Genomic DNA, 22714 nt, shown 5'->3' on the forward strand with positions numbered 1-22714 from the left:
CAGTTTAAATCTTTCTTGTATCTAATCTGACCCATACTTGTTAACCAGAAGCAGCCTCTTTGCCAGGGCCACAGTACATTACTCCTTCTGCTGTTTTCATGGTGCTCCCCTGGAGCCAGATCCTCCAACGTCTCATCAACTGGCATCTCATTGGTCACTGGCACTGGTCTGTCAGATCCTCCAATGTCAGTCTTGCTGTCTCTGTAAAGTCATGTTATGCGCGCATTGCACAGACTGTGAATATGTTGCTGCCAGTCTCTGGGGAATACTGCAGCATCACCACCAGAAAAATCAAGGAAGCAGAAATAAGTCTTTATCAGTCTGAAGACACAGCTGATGATGACTCATTTTTGTGTGTAGTCTCAGCTATGCTCTGTAGGTTTTGTGTCAGTACCACAAGTCATGTCTCCATGATATATCCAACATCTCCAATAAGATGACCCCATGGAAAGTCACTTGACACAAATCACTAGTATAGATAGGTAAGACTTGTTCCAGATATGGGACTCATGGGAATTGCCTGGATGGTGCACAGACACACTGCATATGCATTGCACACCAACTGGCAGTTAATGGAGTAGAAGCCTCTATGGATGATATACAGTTTTCAATGTGGACCAGGCATGGTTTTCAGAGTGATGTGAGTGCTGTCAGTGGCCCGTAGAACCACAGAAAGATTTGGTATTTAAGAGAATGGCTGCACCTTTTTTTCTCTGTTCTATGGTCCTTGGGAGTTACATATGCTCCTCCAAATGTTCCACCATCACCGCTAGGAAATATTGCAGTATTCATGAGGCATATGCCAGAAATACACTCTCCCTGTCTCCTAATGGTTGCTGAAAAGGCACTGTCATGAAAATAGTCAGTTGCCCATGCATTAGTGTGCACAGAAGAAGGCATTTCATGCCTTCCATGAAATTCCATGTGAGAGTGACACACATCTGACAATTTTTATATGGTATCTGCATCCACACAATAGCAGTCAACAATGTTCATGATGTAGAAGTGATGGTATGTTTTGCATGGTCAGATCAACAGCATTTCCCAGCATGGATACTTGCTGAATGAACAGACAATCATATACAGCTCAGTTATGACAACTGCTACACCTAGTATACTACAATGTTCTCTCACTCTCCCTGTTCACCAAGAAATCTCAATTTGTAAACTCACTGATGGATGCTGCTGATCACACAATTATTATATGTGCTCGAATCTCTCTACCATACTTGCATTCATTTACATCCACAATGAGTCTCATTAGCATAACATTGTTTATTTACATATCATTGTATGGTCATTAGCATATAATGCTGACCATGTGATTTTGCTTGCTTGTCTGACAACACTACCACTGTATTTCAATCAGCCCCGTCCACCACATCACCGATCTTCAAACAATTTTTCCTAACACATTATTTGTTTCTAGGGAACATTTTGCTTCTTTTTTAATTTGACAAATATGTATAAAAGTGTTAGAAAAATGTGTATTTGAATATATGAGAAATGCTAGTTTAAAAGCAAAGTAGTATATAATGCATTTTATTCTATTAATCATATAACAGAAAGGATTAATTCATGTGTAAATGTAAGTAGTTTTGAAACTGCAGTGTGGCTTGAGGCAAGCTGACCTTCGACCCTGGCAGATGCTAGCTTAGCAAGTTTTAATGTTTATGCTTTTCATAAGTGATTATCTGCTGGGTCAGGAAATTAAATGTGTGAAATAATGAAATCTTCTGCTCTTTCCTGCTGGGATGATTTGGCCTTGTATATGTGTTACTGAGATAGCATGCAGCTGGTGGGAAAATCTAACAGTGAACAAAGATGTGTATTAAAAGTCTGAATCTGCTATTGTATTCGAACTGATATGAAACTTTGAAGAAGTAACTTTACAGAAAGACATTATGGCTGACCAGGTGGATAGCAAGGCTGTATTGTTACCAGAGGAAAACTTTTTTTTTAAATATACAGCATCAGCAGTATTTATGAATAGAGGACTGTAAGCTAAAGTGATGTAGATGCCCTGTGACATACCACATCAGTAAGGTGGGCACAGCTTGAATGTTAAACCTATATAAAATTGTGTGCTTCCTGTTTCATGTTAGACAAAATTCTGTACTTGTACATTTTTTGCCTCCTGGTGTACACTAGTAAACTTTTGAATCTGAACCTCCTGTGTATTGAATTCTTGATTTTATTTAACAGTTTGGTCCTTCAGACTGGAATTCCCTCGGACAGCTGCAGATCAGAGTCTACCGGTGGTCGAATACTGCGCAGGAGAAGGTACCGAAACGGTTCTTCTTGGGTGAAAAGACCTCCGACTGAATTGTCATTTAAAGAGGCTGGCCACTTTCTGATCTGTGGCCGAAGAGCGGATATTGGACGATTCAATACCGGAGGCTCAGGTAGGAAGAATTTGCCTTTTTTCTGTTTTAGATCAGGGACTAGGTTACAGTATATTGTTGTCAAGATTTGTTATGCAGATCAGGGACAAAAAGAAGTACTGTATATTTGGTCATAGATCAGGGTAACAGAATAAGGTAGGCAGTTATTCTAGATAAACTGTGAGCAGGAACTGAGAATTTGATATCACGTGATAAAAAAAGGGTTACGTAACATTTTCTTTGCCATGGGAAATCAGTGCACTAAAACATTGCGAGATCCGCTCCTAACCAAAGATGCAAAATACATGCAATTACAATGTTCTGATAACATTAGGTATTATACGAAATGGGTTAACAAATATGAATTTGATGGTAAACTAGATAAAACTTCACTAGTTAAACTCCTTAAGCAGCTAAAATCTGATGCAGGAGGTCAGGCAAAAAAGCAACGCCAATTAGGCATTCCTCATGCACACAGGTGGATTGAGGAAGCAAATCGTAGAGAACAGAAGCTGAAAAATTCAAAAACATCATTCTTAGACAAAGAAGATAATAACTTGGTAATAGCAACAGCTCCTCCTCCTCCTCCTCCCTTGCCCCCTCCCTTACCCTTTTCAGGATATGAAGCGAGTGGACAGGCTGGTCCGCCTCCACGTTATCCTGAAGTTTCAGCAAGACCACAACCATTTGTTAGAGATCCTATTGAAACTAGGTCCCGAGCACGTAAAATACATAGGGACACAGAATCATATCAAATAGAGAGAAACCTACAGGATGAGAGTGAAGAAGAAATATGCCCACTTATAGAAGTTCCAAATCCTCAGGCAGGACAGGAAAGGCAAAACCCAACACTCTTAGTATATAGGCCATGGACACTGGAGGATATCCGGAAAGCTACTGAGGGAATCCCCCATCCGAAAGTTAATTTTACGAAATTTTTAGAAGATTTACAAGGCATGAGATGAGTTACCATTTAAATGGAGAAGAAGTAGAAAAAGTAGTAAGACAAATTATAGGTCCAGATTGGCACATGATTTGTGGCACCTGGAATCCTCATAATGCAGAGCTTAAACCACTCCCACATAGTGACGCAGAGTTAGACAACAGAGTGAAAGGTCTAACAGACCAAATCTCTGAGAAATGGAAACCTAGAGCAGACTGGACTTGCATTAATCAATGCATACAACAGGAAAATGAGACAATAGATGGGTACTATGCTAGATTATTAGAATGTTTTAATAATCATAGCGGTATGTCGGTTCCTGAGAACCAAACAAATGATTCCCCGTATGAACAACAATTGAAAAATGCATTTTTGAAAGGTTGCATTGCACCTATTAGTAGCTTCATTAGGAAGCATATGACAGACCATCGAACAGGGAGGCTACAAGCCTTACTTGAATATGCTAGACATGCTGAAAGACATTTTAATAGTAAAAAGAAAAAGAAGGCGCAAGTCTTCACTGCTGAAGACGGAGCTGAAGTATTTGTATTACAGTCAGGTAAAAAGGGCAAGAAGAATGCTCAGGGAAACAAACAGTCTGACAAACGATCAGAAGATTTTAAAGAGAGGAAAAAGAGAGGTGAATGCTTCAAGTGCGGGAAAAAGGGACATCTAGCAAGGGATTGTAAGCAAAACAAAAAGGTAATTACAGAAGATAAGGGAGATGAGGACTGACTATATGATAGTGAAGATACATCATGTGAAAGTCAGAAATCATCAGGAAAAGTTAATAAACAGAAAACAAATGTAAATGTGATAGAAGGAATAGAGGAAGTGCAAGTAGATATGGAGGATGAAGAAAGTGAAATTTTGGACTTAGCATTATTGAGCTTAGAGCTCTACTTAGCAGATACGAACCGAAGTTACACTTCTGGTGGAGGGAAGGAAGTCAAATTCCTGTGTGACTCAGGAGCGTCACGGACTTTGATACACCCCTCCAAGTTACCAGAACATTCTGAATCACCTGATTATATACTAATAAAAGCAGCAAACGGACAGCTATACAGGGAACCACTTTCCCATGATATAGCAATAACTGACCCTGTTTCAGGTATGACCCAGAGAAGTAAAATTGTTGTTTCTGCAAAGTGTCCAGTAAACCTATTGGGCAGGGACCTTATGCAGATATTTGGCATAGCAGTAGTTCCAACTGTACAAGGTATGGAGGCACAGAGACAAATGGATACCTTTGTAGTATGGTCGGAGGGTGAAACTTTTTACTGGTACGGGGCAGTAACCGAGGAACTGATGAACATAGCCATCAGTAAAGCCCCCTCCCTCGACACTGATCGACAGCATTTGTTACACTGTACTCTATACTACTGTACTACACCAGGACCTGATAGAGAGTATGAGCAAGAATTGTTCAGAAATCGTGCAACTAGACTAGTATTGCGTACTTTGTACTGGGATACTGTGGGGAACAGTGTAGTTAGCTGTTCATTACCTCAAGAATTCCTTGCATTATATAGATCAAATCGATTACCACATGTCAGCTTGACAAAGAACAAAAGTGTAAAATGGGCAGACTTAGGAGAAAAAGTAACAAGATGGGAGAAACAGACTGATTTAGAACTATCAGAACAAGCGATACAAAAACAAAAACTGAATTGGTTGACACAGACACATCCAGCTGTTCACTTGCAATCTAGCGAGAACAGCTGATTAGCATTTTTATTAGAAGAAGAAGAAAAGGCCTTATGTGAAATTCCAACAACTCTTTGGTCAACAGGTAAGTCAGATGTAGGACTTATTCAAACAGCAGGACCAGTTACAATTACCCCAAAGTCAGCTTTTAGACCACAGAAAAGACAATACCCTTTGAGAAAAGATGCAGAAATAGGAATTAAGCCTATAACAGCAGCATTACTCAAAGAAGGAGTACTGGTAGAATCTCCTGATTCACCATGTAATACACCCCTATTTCCTGTTAAAAAAGCAAATGGGGAATGGCGGATGGTACAAGATTTACAAGCTGTAAATAATGCAGTAATACCTAGAGCACCTACGGTGCCAGACCCACATACTTTGTTAAATGATTTGGAACCACAACAGAAGTATTTCTCTGTGGTAGATATCAGCAATGCTTTCTTTTCAATACCTATACATCCTGATAGTCAATATTGGTTTGCATTTACATTTCAGGGTAAAAGGTATACATATACTCGACTACCACAGGGATATTGTGAGAGTCCAACAATATTTGCACAAGAAATGGCTAGCAATCTGGCAGGGTTTACCCCACCGGGAGGTAGTCAAATTCTACTTTATGTAGATGACATCTTGCTAGCAGCCCCCGCCCAGCAACAATGCAGGGAGGATACTGTAGCGTTATTAAAATTTTTAGCAACACAAGGACACAAAGTAAACAAAAGTAAGTTACAAGTTTGGAGAAAACAATTTAGATACCTAGGATATGTAATATCCAATGAAGGTAAAATACTAGACGAGGAAAGAAAAACAGCAATCTTGCAAGCACCCAAACCAGCAACCAAGAAGGAAATGATGTCTTTCTTGGGTACAACTAATTTCTGTCGGAGCTGGATACCAAATTATTCTTTGGAATCTGCTCCACTGACTGACTTAATATATAAGACACCAATGGCAGCACAAGATATTTTACAATGGACACCCGAAGCAGAAACGGCTTTCTGCAGGTTGAAGCAGTTGATAGCTTCTTCATTAGTTTTAGGACTTCCAAATTATCACAAATGGTTCTTTCAGACCGTAGATTGCAAGCAAGGATATATGACGTCAGTATTGATGCAACAACATGGGGACAAGCAACGCACCATAGCCTATTATTCATCGCAGTTAGACCCAGTGGCGCGATCTTTGCCTCACTGTGTACAAGCAGTAGTTGCAGCTGCAATGGCAGTACAGGCTTCGGCCTCAGTGGTTTTATTCCACCCTCTCACATTGAGAGTGCAAAATGCAGTTGCAATAATTTGACTGCAAGAAAAAGTGGCATACCTTTCTCCTGCTAGACATCTTTCATGTATGACTATACTGCTGAGCCAACCTCATATGACAATTGAAAGATGTACGACATTAAATCCATCAACATTACTTCCAACTCCTGCGGATGGCACACCACACAGCTGCCTGCAGGAAATTGAACAGTTAGCTTTGCCTAGACAAGATCTCACAGATATGCCCTTGGATGATGCCGAGGTGACATATTACGTGGACGGCTCATGCAGAAGGGGTCCTACAGGAAAGAATCTAGTAGGGTATGCAGTAGTTACAGACACTGAAATTCTAGAAGCCCAATCCTTACCACATAACTTATCTGCACAAGCAGCAGAATTGATAGCTTTGATGCGGGTATGTACTGTAGCAAAAAACAAGTGTGTAAACATATATACTGATAGTCAGTATGCTTTTTCTACAGTGCATGTATTTGCGCAACAATGGAAAAATAGAGGAATGATAACATCTAGTTGAAAGCCTATTAATCATGCACAATTTATTTTGGAGTTATTAGAATCTATTCAGTTACCTACCAAAGTAGCTATTTGTAAATGTGTAGCTCATACAAAACAACAGGATAAGATTTCGAAAGGCAATGCATGAGCTGATGCAGCTGCAAAGCAAGCAGCCTCAGACTCAGAGACTTTACTTTTGAATGAGGAATTACAACCCTCTGAGATTTTAGATTTAGACATGTTAAAAACAATGCAGACACTTACTACAAAAGCAGAAAAACAAAAATGGGTAAAACGAGGTGCAATTCTTGAGAATGGACTGTACATTTCCAAAGAGAAAACCGATATTGCCATCTATTTTATTTAGATATGCAGCTTTGTTGAGCCATGGGCAGTGCCATGTCTCAACAGGGGGGATGGTACAGTTAGTAAACCGAATATTCCAAACATATGGATACACAAACTACACAAAAAAATTTTGTGCAGCTTGTCATACTTGTAACAAGCACCATGCACAAGGGGCATTTAAAACCAAGCAAGGAAGTTTTCCTATACCACCATATCCGCTCCATACTATTTGTATGGATTTCATAGAATTGAGTAAGTGTGAAGGGAAGAAATACTGTTTAGTTATTGTAGACATGTTTTCCAAATGGGTAGAAGCTTTTCCAAACAAAAACCCAGATGCAGCAACAGTGGCGAAAGCCCTAATAAAAGAAGTAATCCCTAGATTTGGCATTCCAGAAAGGATTTTTAGTGACAACGGCACACATTTCGTAAACCAGACAATTCAGCAACTTGGGAGATTTTTTGGTATCTCCTTAAAGAACCATTGTGCTTACCACCCACAGTCAGCAGGACTGGTGGAAAGGTACAATGGTACCCTCAAAAATAAACTTAGGAAGTTAGTTGAGGAAACCCAAAAGAATTGGATACACTGTCTGCCTTTACCACTGCTGAGTATGAGAACGGTTCCAAATGTAAAGGGTTTGACTCCCTTTGAAATGTTTTTTGGGAGAGCATATTATGTGCCTCAGTGGAAAGCTCTCATGCCTGCAGAGCAAGAGGCTGACAGTTCATTAGCTAGTTATATGAGGAAACTGTTAACAAATAAATCTGTTTTGCAGTTTAACTCTTTTTCAGATAAGGAACAGACCAGACCGGTAGAAGCAGTCTTGGCCCCCGGGACGTTTGTGTGGCTGAAAGTGACAAAAAGGAAGAATTGGGCAAGTCCAAAGTGGGAAGGACCATACCAGGTTCTGTTGGCAATGTCTACTGCAGTCAGAGTGGCCGAGAGGACGTCCTGGGTTCATTTGACACACTGCAAACCGGTAAAGAACTTTCAACTTGATAAAAACTTTGTGACTGATACACAACCAGACCAAGATGGCCAAAAACAAAGCGAATAGAAATCTAGATCAACCCCAGAGATGTTGCATAATCATTTTGTTGAGTATACATTTATTGACTGTAATTGTGACAATTTTCCTCTTGTTGTGGTTTATCCTACACACAACCACACAAGTGAAAGTGGGAAGGTGTGATGAAACGTCTATAGACTGGCATCCAAATTTTAACACATACCTATCCATGAAACGTGTATATGCAGAGACTATGAACATTTCAAATTGCTAGGTTTGTACAGCTATACCAACAGCATATGGAGGACTGATAATGTCCGCTGTCCCTTTGGGGATAAATGAGACTTGAGAGAATTTACTCTTCGATACAGGAACTGTGAGATCACAGGACAAAATAGCTTTATTTTTACCTGTCACACAAAAAGGAATTGTATGTTTTTATAAAAATGATACTCTCCAGGTGGGCTGGAGCAATTGTAATATAACCATATCTTACCAATGTTATATTAAGAATAGTAATGGCAATACTTTTTGCAATACTAATTATGACTCATATTTGAACTCATTGAAAACAACCATGAATGACATTCACAAGAATCCAGTTTTGTTTAAACAATTGTCAGTTATAGATCAGAAAATGTTTCATGCAGGGCTAATGCGTATTAGTACTAAAGTAGAAAACTGTTATTTTATTTGTGGGAAAAAGGCATATAAATGGTTACCTGAGAATTGGTCCGCAGTTGTTTTTGGGTTATTTGGTTCCGGCAATAAGACATACTGCAGAATTACCTTTGGGTAAGATACGAAACGTGAGAGAAGCAGCCCGAAAACCCGAAGGTCCAGTTGAAAAACCTGTGAATCCAGTTGGAAAGATCGAAGCTGGCTGGAAAGATCACAATACCGTGAAAGACAAAAGCAAATTAACTCATATGGACTTGAGTGACAGTGTTATATCTTGGGCAGGAATATTCCCAGCCTATGGAGCAGTCAAATCGATCTGGGAGCTGAGGAAGTTGTCGAAACTTCTCAAAGTAATGAGTAATGCAACTTTTTCTGCCCTAGAACTGGTGACTGATGAACTGAATGCAATGAGAACTGTTGTGCTACAAAATCGAATGGCTCTTGACTTCACCCTAGCGGTGAGAGGTGGTACATGCGCACTTATCAAAGAAGAATGCTGTGCGTATATACCAGATAACAGGCATGAAATTAATAACCACCTAGAGGTAATTCAGTAAGTATCAGCCATGACTGAACCAGGCCCAAACCCACTGACAGACTTTTTCCAGAATCTATTTGGGGGGTGGGGTTCCATCCTAATGAATATTCTGATTGCCATTTGTGTGGGTATACTCCTAATAGGAGCATGTGTTTGCTGTGGAATTCCCTGCATGAAAAGATTAATCAAAGATTTTATTGATGTATCTGTTACTGAAACTTTGTACCAAGATATTGAGATTGAAAAATTGATCTCAGATGACATTTTTTCTGAAGTATAGATTGAATGACTCACCCAGCTGAAAATCCTAAGTGGAAAAGGTTAGGAGATGAAATGACACTATGCATACTTCAAAATAGATTAAAAAGTATTAATAGGGGGGAAAATGTTAGAAAAATGTGTATTTGAATATATGAGAAATGCTAGTTTAAAAGCAAAGTAGTATATAATGCATTTTATTCTATTAATCATATAACAGAAAGGATTAATTCATGTGTAAATGTAAGTAGTTTTGAAACTGCAGTGTGGCTTGAGGCAAGCTGACCTTCGACCCTGGCAGATGCTAGCTTAGCAAGTTTTAATGTTTATGCTTTTCATAAGTGATTATCTGCTGGGTCAGGAAATTAAATGTGTGAAATAATGAAATCTTCTGCTCTTTCCTGCTGGGGATTTGTCCTTGTATATGTGTTACTGAGATAGCATGCAGCTGGTGGGAAAATGTAACAGTGAACAAAGATGTGTATTAAAAGACTGAATCTGCTATTGTATTCGAACTGATATGAAACCTTGAAGAAGTAACTTTACAGAAAGACATTATGCCTGACCAGGTGGATAGCAAGGCCGTATTGTTACCAGAGGAAAACTTTTTTTTTAAATATACAGCATCAGCAGTTTTTATGAATAGAGGACTGTAAGCTAAAGTGATGTAGATGCCCTGTGACATACCACGTCAGTAAGGTGGGCACAGCTTGAATGTTAAACCTATATAAAATTGTGTGCTTCCTGTTTCATGTTAGACAAAATTCTGTACTTGCACGTTTTTTGCCTCCTAGTGTACACTAGTAAACTTTTGAATCTGAACCTCCTGTGTATTGAATTCTTGATTTTATTTAACAAAAAGATATCTTTTGTAAATTAATAGGTAAAAATGTTTTGAAACATAAATACAAAGCATTTCATTGAATCTCAGAAACATCTAAATCATCTTATTAAAATTATTTTAAAAATTTTAAAGTTATTTCTTCACTGATCTCAGACTGAAAAAAATGGGCCACATTCCAAAAGAGTTGCTCTCAGTGAAAGTCTGCCTTATTCTGAAAGACTTGTTTTCAGTGTAAATGACTTACTTTAGTGTAAGGCCTATCTATAAACAGGCTTACTACAGGGACCAGATTTCAAAACACCTGCTCGCAGTGTAAGTGACTTACATTGGTTAAGTCCTATCCATGAATAAGCTTACTACTATGAAGAACAGATTCCAAAAGAGTCAGCCTGCTTTCAGTGTAAGTGGTCATGTACACTGAGAGTAGGTCTTCTGGAACTGAGGCAAATTATTCTTATTTCTTGCTTTCCATGTGAAGTATTTACATCTAGCTTTGTTTTGGTTTGCTTTCATGCTATATGCTAATGTAGCACCCTGCTTAAATGTCTTTTAAATTTGTAATAATGATACCTGAAAAAATATAAACTGAGTTTTAAAAAATGCGAGAAGCTGCAAAAATGCTTTTTGAATAAAACGGTGTAATGTATGCATAATGTATGAATGGAAATGTCTATCAATTTCCTTAATATTTATTGACATTTGTTTACCAGGAAAGTCTGACTGGGTAATAAATGCCCACTTTCAGTAGAGGTCCAAGGAAAAAAGCCCCAGAGAGGTAGATAACATAAAATAACAGTAATAGGTATGTAACTTTAAAAGAGTATAAAAATACAAACAATTTGACAGTGGAATTCCTAGAATATAATAAAGGATGAGGAGGTACCAGTGATGTAATACCAATAATTATGATGATGATGATGATGATAATAATAATATACAAAAAATGACATTAGTATCTACAAAAGTATTGGAAGTACAGTCTGTTATGCTAGGAAATAAAAAAAACATAAAAAAGGTACAAGTCCCCCTTAAGAATGGGGAGAGGGCAGGTGTAAAAAAAATTGTAGACAGATTGTATGAGTGGTTAGTATGAAACTGAGGTAGTTGTTGATATAGGTTTGTACTAAGCTAACTGCCCTTGCGAGCCATTTTTTTAAGCTTAGCCAAGTATCCCTTGTGAGACACAACCCTGCACCTTGTGTTTGTAAGGCATATACCTTAACCATTAGGCCACCCTCCCAACATAGATCATACAGTGATGTGCATGGACATAGTTATGAGGTAGTGAGAAATTATTTCAGAGTGTACTTAAATACACTGAGGCTGGATATAATACCGATTGAATTTGGGACAAAGTTCCATAGTTTGGCAATGCAGGGTTAGTATAGACTTTGTCCCATACTGTTTCTGATTTATAGATTTAAGCAGGTTGTTGTCTTGAGAGTCCAGATGGGGATTCGGGAGATACTGATGACTGAAAAAAAATGTAAACTGAGTTTTAAAGAATGCACAAAGCTGCAAAAATGCTACTTTTTTAAGTTTACTTTTTTGTGTGGTGTTGTTTACATTTTGGGTTGTGGGTGTGATGTTAAATGGTACACTGGACAAACCAAAATGAAGGTCAAAACTAGGATTTTGGAGCATCTGGCAGACATTAGGAATGGTAATATGGATAGCTCAGTTGTCAGTCACTTTCATAAGGTACATTCCGGTCTAGAGGATTCTTTGTTTTTTAGTGTTTTAGCACAACCTGTGATGTGGAAGAAAGGGGATTTTACTAGGAAATTAAAACATCTTGAAACTACATTTATATTTAATTATGATATTCATTCCCTTAGGGGTCAGATTCATGAGGTTTTGTTGAATTTTAATGTTAAAATGTGGAATTTTATGTGTGGGAATTTTGGTGGGATTCATGAGTGTTTGTTGGTTAATGTTGTGTCACTTTAAATACCGGTAGCATTCTGTTAAGTTGAATTATTTAATTGTTAATTAATTAGCATCTGTAATTATTTAATGTGATGGCAGATTGAACTGTTTTTCCCTTGAAGGTGAGAAGCTGAGGTACCAGGAGTATTAAACATTTTATCTGCATGTGGCATCCTTTTTTTTGTTTATTTATTTTCTAGTATTTTGTAGTTTCTTGTATTTTCAATATGTCTTTGGATTTAGCAGAAACAATGTGAGGGTTGTTTTATACTGTTGTACCCCGACTAATTACTCTTTCTCACACTTTGTGAGAGAAAGGGAAGTTACATTTGTGGACATGGATCCCTGGAATGGGGCAGAATTTTTTTTTCTGCCCATTTTGAGCAGTTGGAGAGACTAATGGTTAAATAATTAAATCATTTTTATAAAATGTTAAATTATTGGAGAAATATCTGAGCCTGAATATTGCTCCTACAGGGCTCATAGTAGATTACTTGCCTGCCTGGAATTTGGAGAAGAGGAGCAAGACCTGTGTGAGAAGTGAAAACAGGTTACATTGGAGTGTACATTGGGCTGTCTGTGAATCCTGGTCAAATGGAATTTAAGATCCCTCAATAAACTATGACAGGAGATCACCAGCTTGAAATGTTCATTGAGGTAGGAGGTATCCAATTATTTGTTAGCTGTTAAGATGAGTGAAATTAAACAAAGACTGGAAAAGGCAGAATTGGATACCACAGAAAGAAAAAAATGACCATGGATATTGATGATTTTCATAGCAGCTTAATTTATCATTTATTTATTTTATGCTTGGATGGTGCAGTGGTGCAGTCATTGCATTGTCACCTCAGAGCAAGAGGTTCTCCAGTTTGATTCTCAGCTGGGGTGCCTTCTGTGCGGAGTCTGCATGTCCTCCCTGCATCCGTGTGGGTTTCCTCAAGGTGCTCCGGTTTCCTCCCACATTACAAAGGCATGCATCTGGAGTGTTTCTCCCCAGGCCTCCACTGAAAATTGGCATCATTCCAAGTCTGACTTTCCCGGTAAACAAATGTTAAATAAATAAGTAAATCAGTGGCAATGGAAGCCGCATCAGGAACAATCTAAATTTAGATCATCTGGGGCTCCTTCCTCATTTGCATGGAATTCTTCTGCTTTTTCAGTTGAAATGGTTTCTAAACAGAGGGTTTCTTTTGAGAATCTCCCTGATGAGGATACATCTGCACAACATAGCCAATTGTAACAGCAGATGAGTTTTCAGAAAGGTGTCCAGGTAAAAGGCAGGAAGAACAGCTGCAGGGGCAAGTGTTTCTAATAGACAATGGCTCTTTTTCATCACAGGAGACTGAGATGAATTTGAACATTGTTGTTTTAAATAAGTCTGATACTATAAAGGTCATCAATTTATCAGACTTGTGTATTTATCCAGCTGCAAAAAAAAAATGTTTTATTAAAAGTAGTTAAATTTGTCCCCACAAAATCTCCGACTTTAGCTAACCTGCTGATTGAGGTGAGCAGATTTTGTCAGAAATTATATTTGAAAGTTTATTTCACTAAAAGAGGGGGCACATGTTCAGAAAGACTTAAATGAATCTGATAGCAGTGAGTCTCTCTTAAATTTGTCCGTATATGACTATGGTGATTTGGATTTATGTATTAATAACACATTGGAAGATGAGAGTGAAGTGCATGTGCTTTGTACTGGTCATGGGCATTTGAATGTTCCCTCCTTGTCCTGCTCTAAAAGTTCTCTTTATTCCTCCCAAACTGTCTCCTGTTTTATGTATGTTTGAAAAAATGTTATACTACAATATTGAAAGAGAGTTTAAAAAATTTAAGTGCAAAGAATTTAATCTTAGTAAAGTGGAATGGCAGGCACTTAATTGTTCACATCAAATCATGAATGATTATGTTTTTAAGGAGGCAGATAAAGGGGAAATTTGGCTGGTTATGGAGAGAATAAAGTATAATAACATGGTTTATGAATTGTTATACAATGAGAAAGATTATGAAAAATTGTCATATAATCCTGTCACCTTTTTAAGAACGAGCTACTGGAGCTTTTAGAGAAAGGAGAGAGGTCGGGGGCTTGTCTGCATAATATGTTAAAAAAATGTTTATTGCAAAACCTGAAGACCCTGTTTTTTTTCTATTCCTAAGATACATAAGGATCTGAGGAATCCTCCAGGTAGACCGAATGTCTCGGGTATTGATGCTTATACGCAGAATGTGGGGGTGTTGGTGGATTCATTGTTGAAGAAACATCTTCTTAGAGTGCCTGCACATATTAAAAATACTCAGGGGCTATGTGAGCTTATTAAGGGTTTAGAATGGATGAAAGATTATTTTTGGGTGACTATTGATGTTTCAGCACTGTATACTACTATTTCCTCCATATGGGGTCTTGAGGCTATTGCTAGTTTATTGTGTGAGGGCCCACATACGTCTTACATTTTGGATTTACTTGATTTTTGTTTGTCTCACAACTATTTTTTCTTTAAAGGGAAAGCTTTTTGCATAGAAGGTAGACTGCTATGGGTGCCCCGTTTGCTTTCTCATATGCTGTTTTATATATGGGGAGTTTGAAAAATTGTTAATTTATTGAAACAAGTTTTTTTTCCTGAGCATGTGATTATCTATAAGCATTTTATAAATGATTTGTTTTTGATTTGTAAGGGTACAGTGGATGAATTTGAAAAATTATGGACACACCGAATGGCAATAATCATGGTTTAAATTTTACTTATCAGATAGATAATGCTTCCATCAATTATTTGGATGTTGAGTCTTTTGTGGATTTTAGTAGAAAGATTCAGTTTAGGCCTTATAGAAAAACTACGGCTGTAAATACGTTTCTTCATGCTTGAAGTATACAACGTCCGCATCTTATTAACTCTCTCTCTCTTATGGTGAATTTAAGATTTGTCTGAATACTTCAGATTCAGGGTTTAGACAAAGTTATTTGTCTGAAGTTGAGCAAAGGCTTTAGAGAGGGGTTATTCCAAGGCTGTTTTAGAGAAAAAGGTGGTTATAAGTTTATGCCTATGGTCATTTCGGATGAATTTCTGGGGGATTTATTCTCAGAATATAATACGTTTTCTTATAGCCATTTTTGTAATCTTAAGGGGTTGCCAAATCATCCTTGTTTTGGCTGGATGGCAACTTCTAAATCAGTGGGGTCATTTCCATAGGGTAATTGTAGCATATGTGGAAGAATTCTGAATATTTCCAGTACTTTTATGAATGGATGCAAATATGTATCTGTATCTAAGAACAGGTTCCTTTGCCATTCATGTGGTGTTGTTTACATTTTGGGTTATGGGTATGATGTTGTTAAATGGTACACTGGACAAACCAAAAGGAAGGTCAAAACTAGGATTTTGGAGCATCTGGTAGACATTAGGAATGGTAATATAGATAGCCCAGTTGACAGTCACTTTCATAAGGTACATTCCAGTGTAGGGAATTCTTCGTTTTTTAATGTTTTAGAACAACATGTGATGTGGGAGAGAGGGGATTTTGCTAGGAAATTAAATCAACTTGAAACTACATTTATATTTAATTATGGTACTCTTTCCCTAGGGGTCTGAACCAGGAGGTTTTGTTGAATTTTTAATGTTAAAATGTGGAATTTTTAAGTGTGGGAATTTTGGTGCGATTCGTGTATGTATCTTGGTTATTGTTGTGTCACTTTAAATATCTGTGGGATTCTGTTAAGTTAAATTATTTAATTGTCAATTAATTAGTATCTGTAACTATTTAATGTGATGGTGGATTGAACTGTTTATCCCTTGAAGGCAAGAGGTTGAGGTACCAGGAGTATTAAATGTTTTATCCGCATGTGGCTTCTGTTTTTGTTTTTTCTAGATGGTGATAAAATACTGAGGTGATATAAGGGTAAGCAGAGGGGTTATAAAGTATTTTATAGGTTAGAAGAAGTTGTGCATAGGCTAGCTGATTTGGGAGTTCTAACAAGCTGAGAGCATGTAATGTGGAGATATGACAAGCTTTATGTGGCATTTTAGCTTTCTTGTTACGGCATTATTTCAGCTTTGATTTAAGAGAGATCTGGGTGTTAGTTAAAATAGGCGAGCCATAGAGAAGAGCAGGTAAAAGTTAAGAGCTAGAGTGATTCTATTAAAATGATAAGGAACTTTTAGTTATATATAGCAGACCTAGCTTTTGATGACTTTTTTTTTTATAATTTTGTATGGGAAGATCAAACTTTAAGTTGTCAGCTATGGTGAATCCAAGCAATTTGGTTATGATAACTATTTCAATAGCTATTGTTTTGAGAGGTAATGGGAGAAGTTACTCTTAGCAATGTCATGGGACTTAGGAAAATAGTAGTAGTTTAGCCTTTCTTTGAGATTAAGTAAAAGTTGGGTTTGAGGTAGCCCCAGTTCAACTGAGCTGAAGACACCTTTTGTCATGGATTGTAGCTGTAGTAGGTTGTCAGATGAACAGATGAGAGTTGAGCCATCTGCACAGTAAATAAGGCAAACTTGCTGAGAGGACATATATAGGTTATTGATGAAAATGTTAGAGAACAGTGGACTGAGAATAGAGCCTTGAAGAACACCTGTTTTAATTAAGAGAGAAGGAGACATAGAGAAGACAGCCACTTGTCAGATTAGTATCTTTCATATAGGTAGTTAGAAAACCCTAGAAGAGTTGCTTTAGAAAGGCTTAGAGAGGACATTTTAGTCAGAAATTTTGTCATGTGACACTGTGTGAAAGGCTTTTGAGAGATCTAGAAAAAAAGAAGAAATAAACTTTCCTTGATCTCTAGCCTTATTGATGGCGATAGAAAAGTTGAGGAGAGCTGTAGTGGTGATACAACCTGGTTGGAAAACCTGTTCTGTTGGGGTTAGGAGATAACTTTGTAAGAGATACTGAAGATGCTGCTTATGAATTCACTTTTCTAGGATTTTAGAAAGGGGAAACATGATGGCAACTGGCCTAGAGTCAGAGATACCAGAAGAGTTATCTGCTTTAAGGAGGGAAATAATAAAGATTTTTTTCCAAAGGGCAGAGACATGGGAGCATTGAATAGATCTGTTGATGAGAACTGAGTCTGGATATGCAATAGAGTCTGCAGTGAGCTTAAGGTACTCAGCAAGAAAATCATCAGGACAAGGAGAAGAGAGTTTCAGTTTCTTTAGTAGCTGTCTAACGTATGATGTAAAGACAGATTGGAGATTAGAGGCAGGGATGTCAGGGATAGCAGAGTTTTGTGGTTGATTAAATGTGTGAGGAGAGGTGGAGATTAGAGAGACTACGAAGTTGATACATTTGCCTCTTGGTGAAGTTATACAACTCTTTATATAGATGTAAGTATTGAGGAGTTTTATCTTTCTGACATTGTTTACATGCTTTCTTACATTTTTGCTTGAGAATTCTTGCTGAATGAGTCAGTCAGGGAGTTTGAGTAGTTTTTACTGTTTTATTTCTTAAAGGGGCAAGGGAACTTAATTACTCATGAATATATCGTTGAATTTGTTAACAGCTTTGGCTAGGGCTAGGGGTAGGGTTTTTAGAGGAGACCATTTAAAGGATATTAATAAATTATTGAGAGTGTCAGGATGAAAGTTAGAAAGATTCTGGTAGTTATATATTGATGTTTTTTTTAACCTGGTAGGTAATTTCTCTATTAGCAAATATAGAGTGATGGTCACTAAGGGAATCAGGTAGTACCCCTGAGCTGGAGTCAGAGACAAGTTTCCAGATAAAGATACAATTTTTATGATTCAATTTATTTGAGTTGATTAGAAGAAGAGATTAACTGCTTGAATCCATACAAGTTAAGACTATTGGTTGGAGTGCTAGATGTCACAGATAACCAATGTTAACATCACCCAAGATAATGGTTTCAATACTTACATTTGTAGTATGCAGAAAATAATGTATTCTAATAAGCTAATATTATTACCTAGTGGGATGTAGATAGCAACTATACATTGCTTCTTATAATTATTAACACTGAGAAGAAAGATAGGTTCTGCATTTTGGAAGGCTGATATGTTAGTTTTGAGGGGTAAGAAAGTTAGACAGTTATCGTATACAATTGCAACACCTTCCCCTTTTTAGTGTGGTCTGTCACATTGCATTAATATTGTAGCTAGGAGATAGAACTTTAGAATCTTTTTTATGGGGTTTTGAAGAAACCGTGCTAGTTGGACTGCAACTTTGTTTAGAATACTACAAATGTTAATGGAGGTAAGGAAAAGTTTTGTGGATGTTAGGGGCAAAGGAGGGTGAAAAGGATAAGGCTGAGGGCAGGGTTTGGCATGAAAGTCACCCCAAAGAGACATTTTATCAAAACTCAGATTGAGATTAGTTAGTTTTTCTATAAATGTTATGAATTTATTCCAGGTTATATCAAAGAGAACTGAATGGTTAGATGTTTTATATTTGAGAAGGTGAATAAGTAGTGCTTGGGTAGCTGGCAGTGTGTGAGTGTGAATAAAGTGTGAGAGTACCATGGTAGGTAGTAAGGTGACATAAAATGAATAACAGAGACATGAAAATGCACATGTATAACATGGTAGAGAGAGAGAGGACTGTGGAGTAGTTAAGGGGAGATCATAGTTGAATGAAAGGAAAAAGATGTTAAAGGAGAAGAGAGGAAGGTAAGGCAGAAAAAGAGATGAGAATAGAATTGGTTTGCTGTAGATTCCAGGCAGGGTAGCCCATTATTATGGGGATGGAAGTATAAGATTTTAATACAGTATAATTAGATAGAGAAATGTAGAATAAACAATGGTGTGGTAGGGTGAAATTATGAATCAGAGGAAGTATTAGGAAGAGAATAATTGAGTGGGTGATGTGTATAATAAAAGATTTATGGGTATTATGTTTTGGGTCATTATTCTGAAAGAAAGGTTAATATTGAAGGATTTCCAGAGGAGGAAGACATACATAATGTAAATGGGGAATAACAATAAAAAAGAGTACATTTAATGACAATCAGTAGAGAAAAATAAGTTTAGAGATAATGTGACCTAAAATTGTAAAGCATTTGGGTGAATGCTATTAGATAAAGAGGTAGTAGCAGGAACTGGTTAAGCTAGTAGGAAGAAGAGGGGATAGGAATGAGGAAAGGGAGTCAACATGTGCAATATAAATTTAGAAAAGGATGGGGTGGCTGGGAATTATGGTAGGGTAAGGGACTGAGCCCGAGCATAAGGAGGGTGAACAGAGTGGGTTAGAACCCCTCAGAGATGGAGATATTAGCCCAAGAAAAACAACCAGTGACAAAGGAGGCAAGCAAGGTTTAAATAGCAGTGTGAATGTTTTTGTTAATATAATGTGAGCAACTCAACAGGACAGTGAGCAGAGAAAGTTTAATAAAGTTGTTCAAGGGTCAGAAAACCATGCATTAAAGCCAGGACAAGATGTTTGTGGGTAAAAAACACATATCAAGATATAATGGCTTTATGAAGCCTGAAGTACATTAGCACTTAAAGTGTTCTTTTCTTTTAGCAGTAGCACTGGCTGCAAGCTCAGTGGTACAGATGGTTTCAACAGCTTACCTAGTGGCACCTGAAGGTGTCAGTCTATGTATTGTCAGGACTGAAATTTTTTTGCAGGCTGCAAATCCTTCTAGTGGAAGAAAGATAATTTATGCAGAATGACTTAATACGGAGTGGAAGAGGCAATCATGCAAGCCTTTTAAAGAAATAAAGATTTTGAGGTGAATAAAAATGTGTGCAGATTTTCGAATAAACAAATTTTATGACTTTAGATACATTTCACAGTCTCTTATTTAGGACTTAATTAAAACGTATTTACTTGAAGTTAACAAGTCTGCTCTAAGGTTACAGTGCATAGCCCATAAAAGCAGATTTGGATATAGAATCTTACTTACATAACATCAGTTTTAGGCAACTGTAATGTTTGAGGGTTTTGTCCCATAGAAAAAAAGTTTAGGCCAATGTAATTCAGTATTAAACCCTTAAACATCCAGCTGCTGTGTAGCAATTAACAGTTACAATCATTAGTTGTCATTTATAAACTGTGCTTTGTATAATATAGAAAAGAGTAGTTAACAGTGATGCTCTTTACCAGTCCTTGGAATAGTTTTCTAGCTTCCTTAAATTCATCAATGGGTTGTTGAAAGAGAGCTGTAATCTAAATTAACATTTTTAATTGCCAATTTCTAACTGCCTGACAGTGATTGTCTAATACACCAAATAGAGAGAAAATCATGGCACAGTACTACACACAGTAGCTTGCTTAGGCAAAGTTCATAAAGAAAAAGCATGTATTTTAAATACAAACTGCAACTTATACCAGAAGGATCACTCTTGAATAAGGCTGTTAATCTTAAAACTAGTTCTAGTTGCATAACAGCAATTTCTCATCAATAGCTTTAAAGCATTCTGAATGCAGTTAGTCTTTCACCAGTTTCACAAAAAATGTTATCTCATGTTAAAGAACCCATAATACAATCCATCCATCCATCCATCCATCTGCCTTCAACTCCTTTTTCCCATTTTTGCACATGGGGTCAGGGTGTCACTTCAACAGTAACAATCATCTTGAGCTAAGGTTTACACCATCGGGTGGCTAGCCCTGCCTCTGTGAAGAATCATAATGCAATTTATTAATCAGCACATCTGAGAAACATCTCTGTTGCATAAAGTCTTCTGCATAAAGTACTTTGAAGCATAAGTACTTACTGTGTTTTAACCTGGTGGGCTTCTTTGAGACAGTCGCCAAAGCTCTGGACAAGGGGAAATCTATGCATACAGCCTACCTATACTTAGCAAATGCTTTTGACACTACCCCCACTCAGGCATGATTGACAAACTCACCCAGCTAGGTATCAAACTTTATATCATTAGATGTGTCACTAACTGTCTCACTGATAGAACCCATATAGTCAAATTAGGGGAATCCACCTCAAACAGCAGATGTGTAACCAGTGGTGCTCCACAGGGATCAGTCCTGGGATCTTTACTGTTTGGAATCTATTTCTCCAAAGTACAAGCAAAAACTAAAGGTCTGTGGCTGACAAAATTTGCTGATGACTGCAAACAGGGAGCTGTCACAGAATTTCAAGATTATGTCAAAAGATTGGTGCCAAAGTCATGGCCTTAAACTAATGCAAACAATGTATTATCATCTCTTTCAGTATGGGCAATGTTCCTGCTAACTTCCACAACAATAGCAACAACTTAGGTATGCACGCAGTGGTGAACGACCTAGGCACACAGGTTGATAGCAGCCTTATCTTTGACCACCATGTCTCCACAGTGGTAAGAAGGGCATTCTATGTTGCTCATCTCATAAGTAAGAGCATTGAAGAAGTTATAACATCCCTATATTCTTCCCTCATCAGGCCAATAATTAAGTACAATGCTCCTTTTGTTCTGTACCTTTTCAAGCACCTGCAGCAATGGGAGAAACCACTAACGTTTCTCACAAGAAAAATTCAAGGTCTTCTGCATCTGTCCTATGGGGTCTACTTTCACCCATCAAAATTACGTTTCAATGAAATGTAAACAAACAAACATTGTTTTGCAAAAGCGCATTTTCATGAAAATTGACTTTCGTGAAATACAAATAAACCAAAGAAAAAGAAAAAACACAACACGAACCACGTTTATGCAGGAGGCAAGCCCCCCTGCACCCCCCACACCCAGCTACTTTTATATTCTCACTCCAAGATCACACTACAGTGGGGAAAAGGGAATATTCCCTTATCCCCACTGTACCGCAATCTAAGCAACAGCCCCCATTGCTCTTCGCGTAGTTGCCTTTTTGTGAAAGTGCATTTTCATGAAAATGCACTTTCGCGAAAAGGAGTTCGCCTGCTTACGTTTTGCTGGAAAGTAATTTTGATGGGTCGAGGTAGACCCATCCTATGTGGATCATCTGAAATCTCTGTCACTTTATTCTGTTTCTTACAGAGTACTCAGAGGTGATCTCTGCCTAGCATACAAGGCAATCTCTGACCCTACTTTATTGCAAATGCTGCATCTCCATAAGTCAAATGATACACGAGTTTCTCACTCTAAGGACCTTAACCTGGTATGTGACATTAATAGAACCAGCTGGAGGGACAAATTTGTCTCCCAGAGGTTACCACATCTTTGGAACAGACTTCCACTTCATGTCAAACAGAGCACCTCATTGGCCGTCTTCAAATGCAGTCTGGACAACTGGGTGAGTAACAGTAAATTCACCCTGGATTTCCACCTGTGTCCCTCTTGGACAGGGACAATAGGCACTGATCATGGAAATAAGGGTGGAATTTAGCTAGGCTTGTAAGGTTCCTAGGGCC

This window comes from Protopterus annectens, chromosome 2.part2 (assembly GCF_019279795.1).
Source record: "Protopterus annectens isolate FY-2018-M chromosome 2.part2, PAN1.0, whole genome shotgun sequence".
NCBI classification, from domain to species: Eukaryota; Metazoa; Chordata; order Ceratodontiformes; family Protopteridae; genus Protopterus; species Protopterus annectens.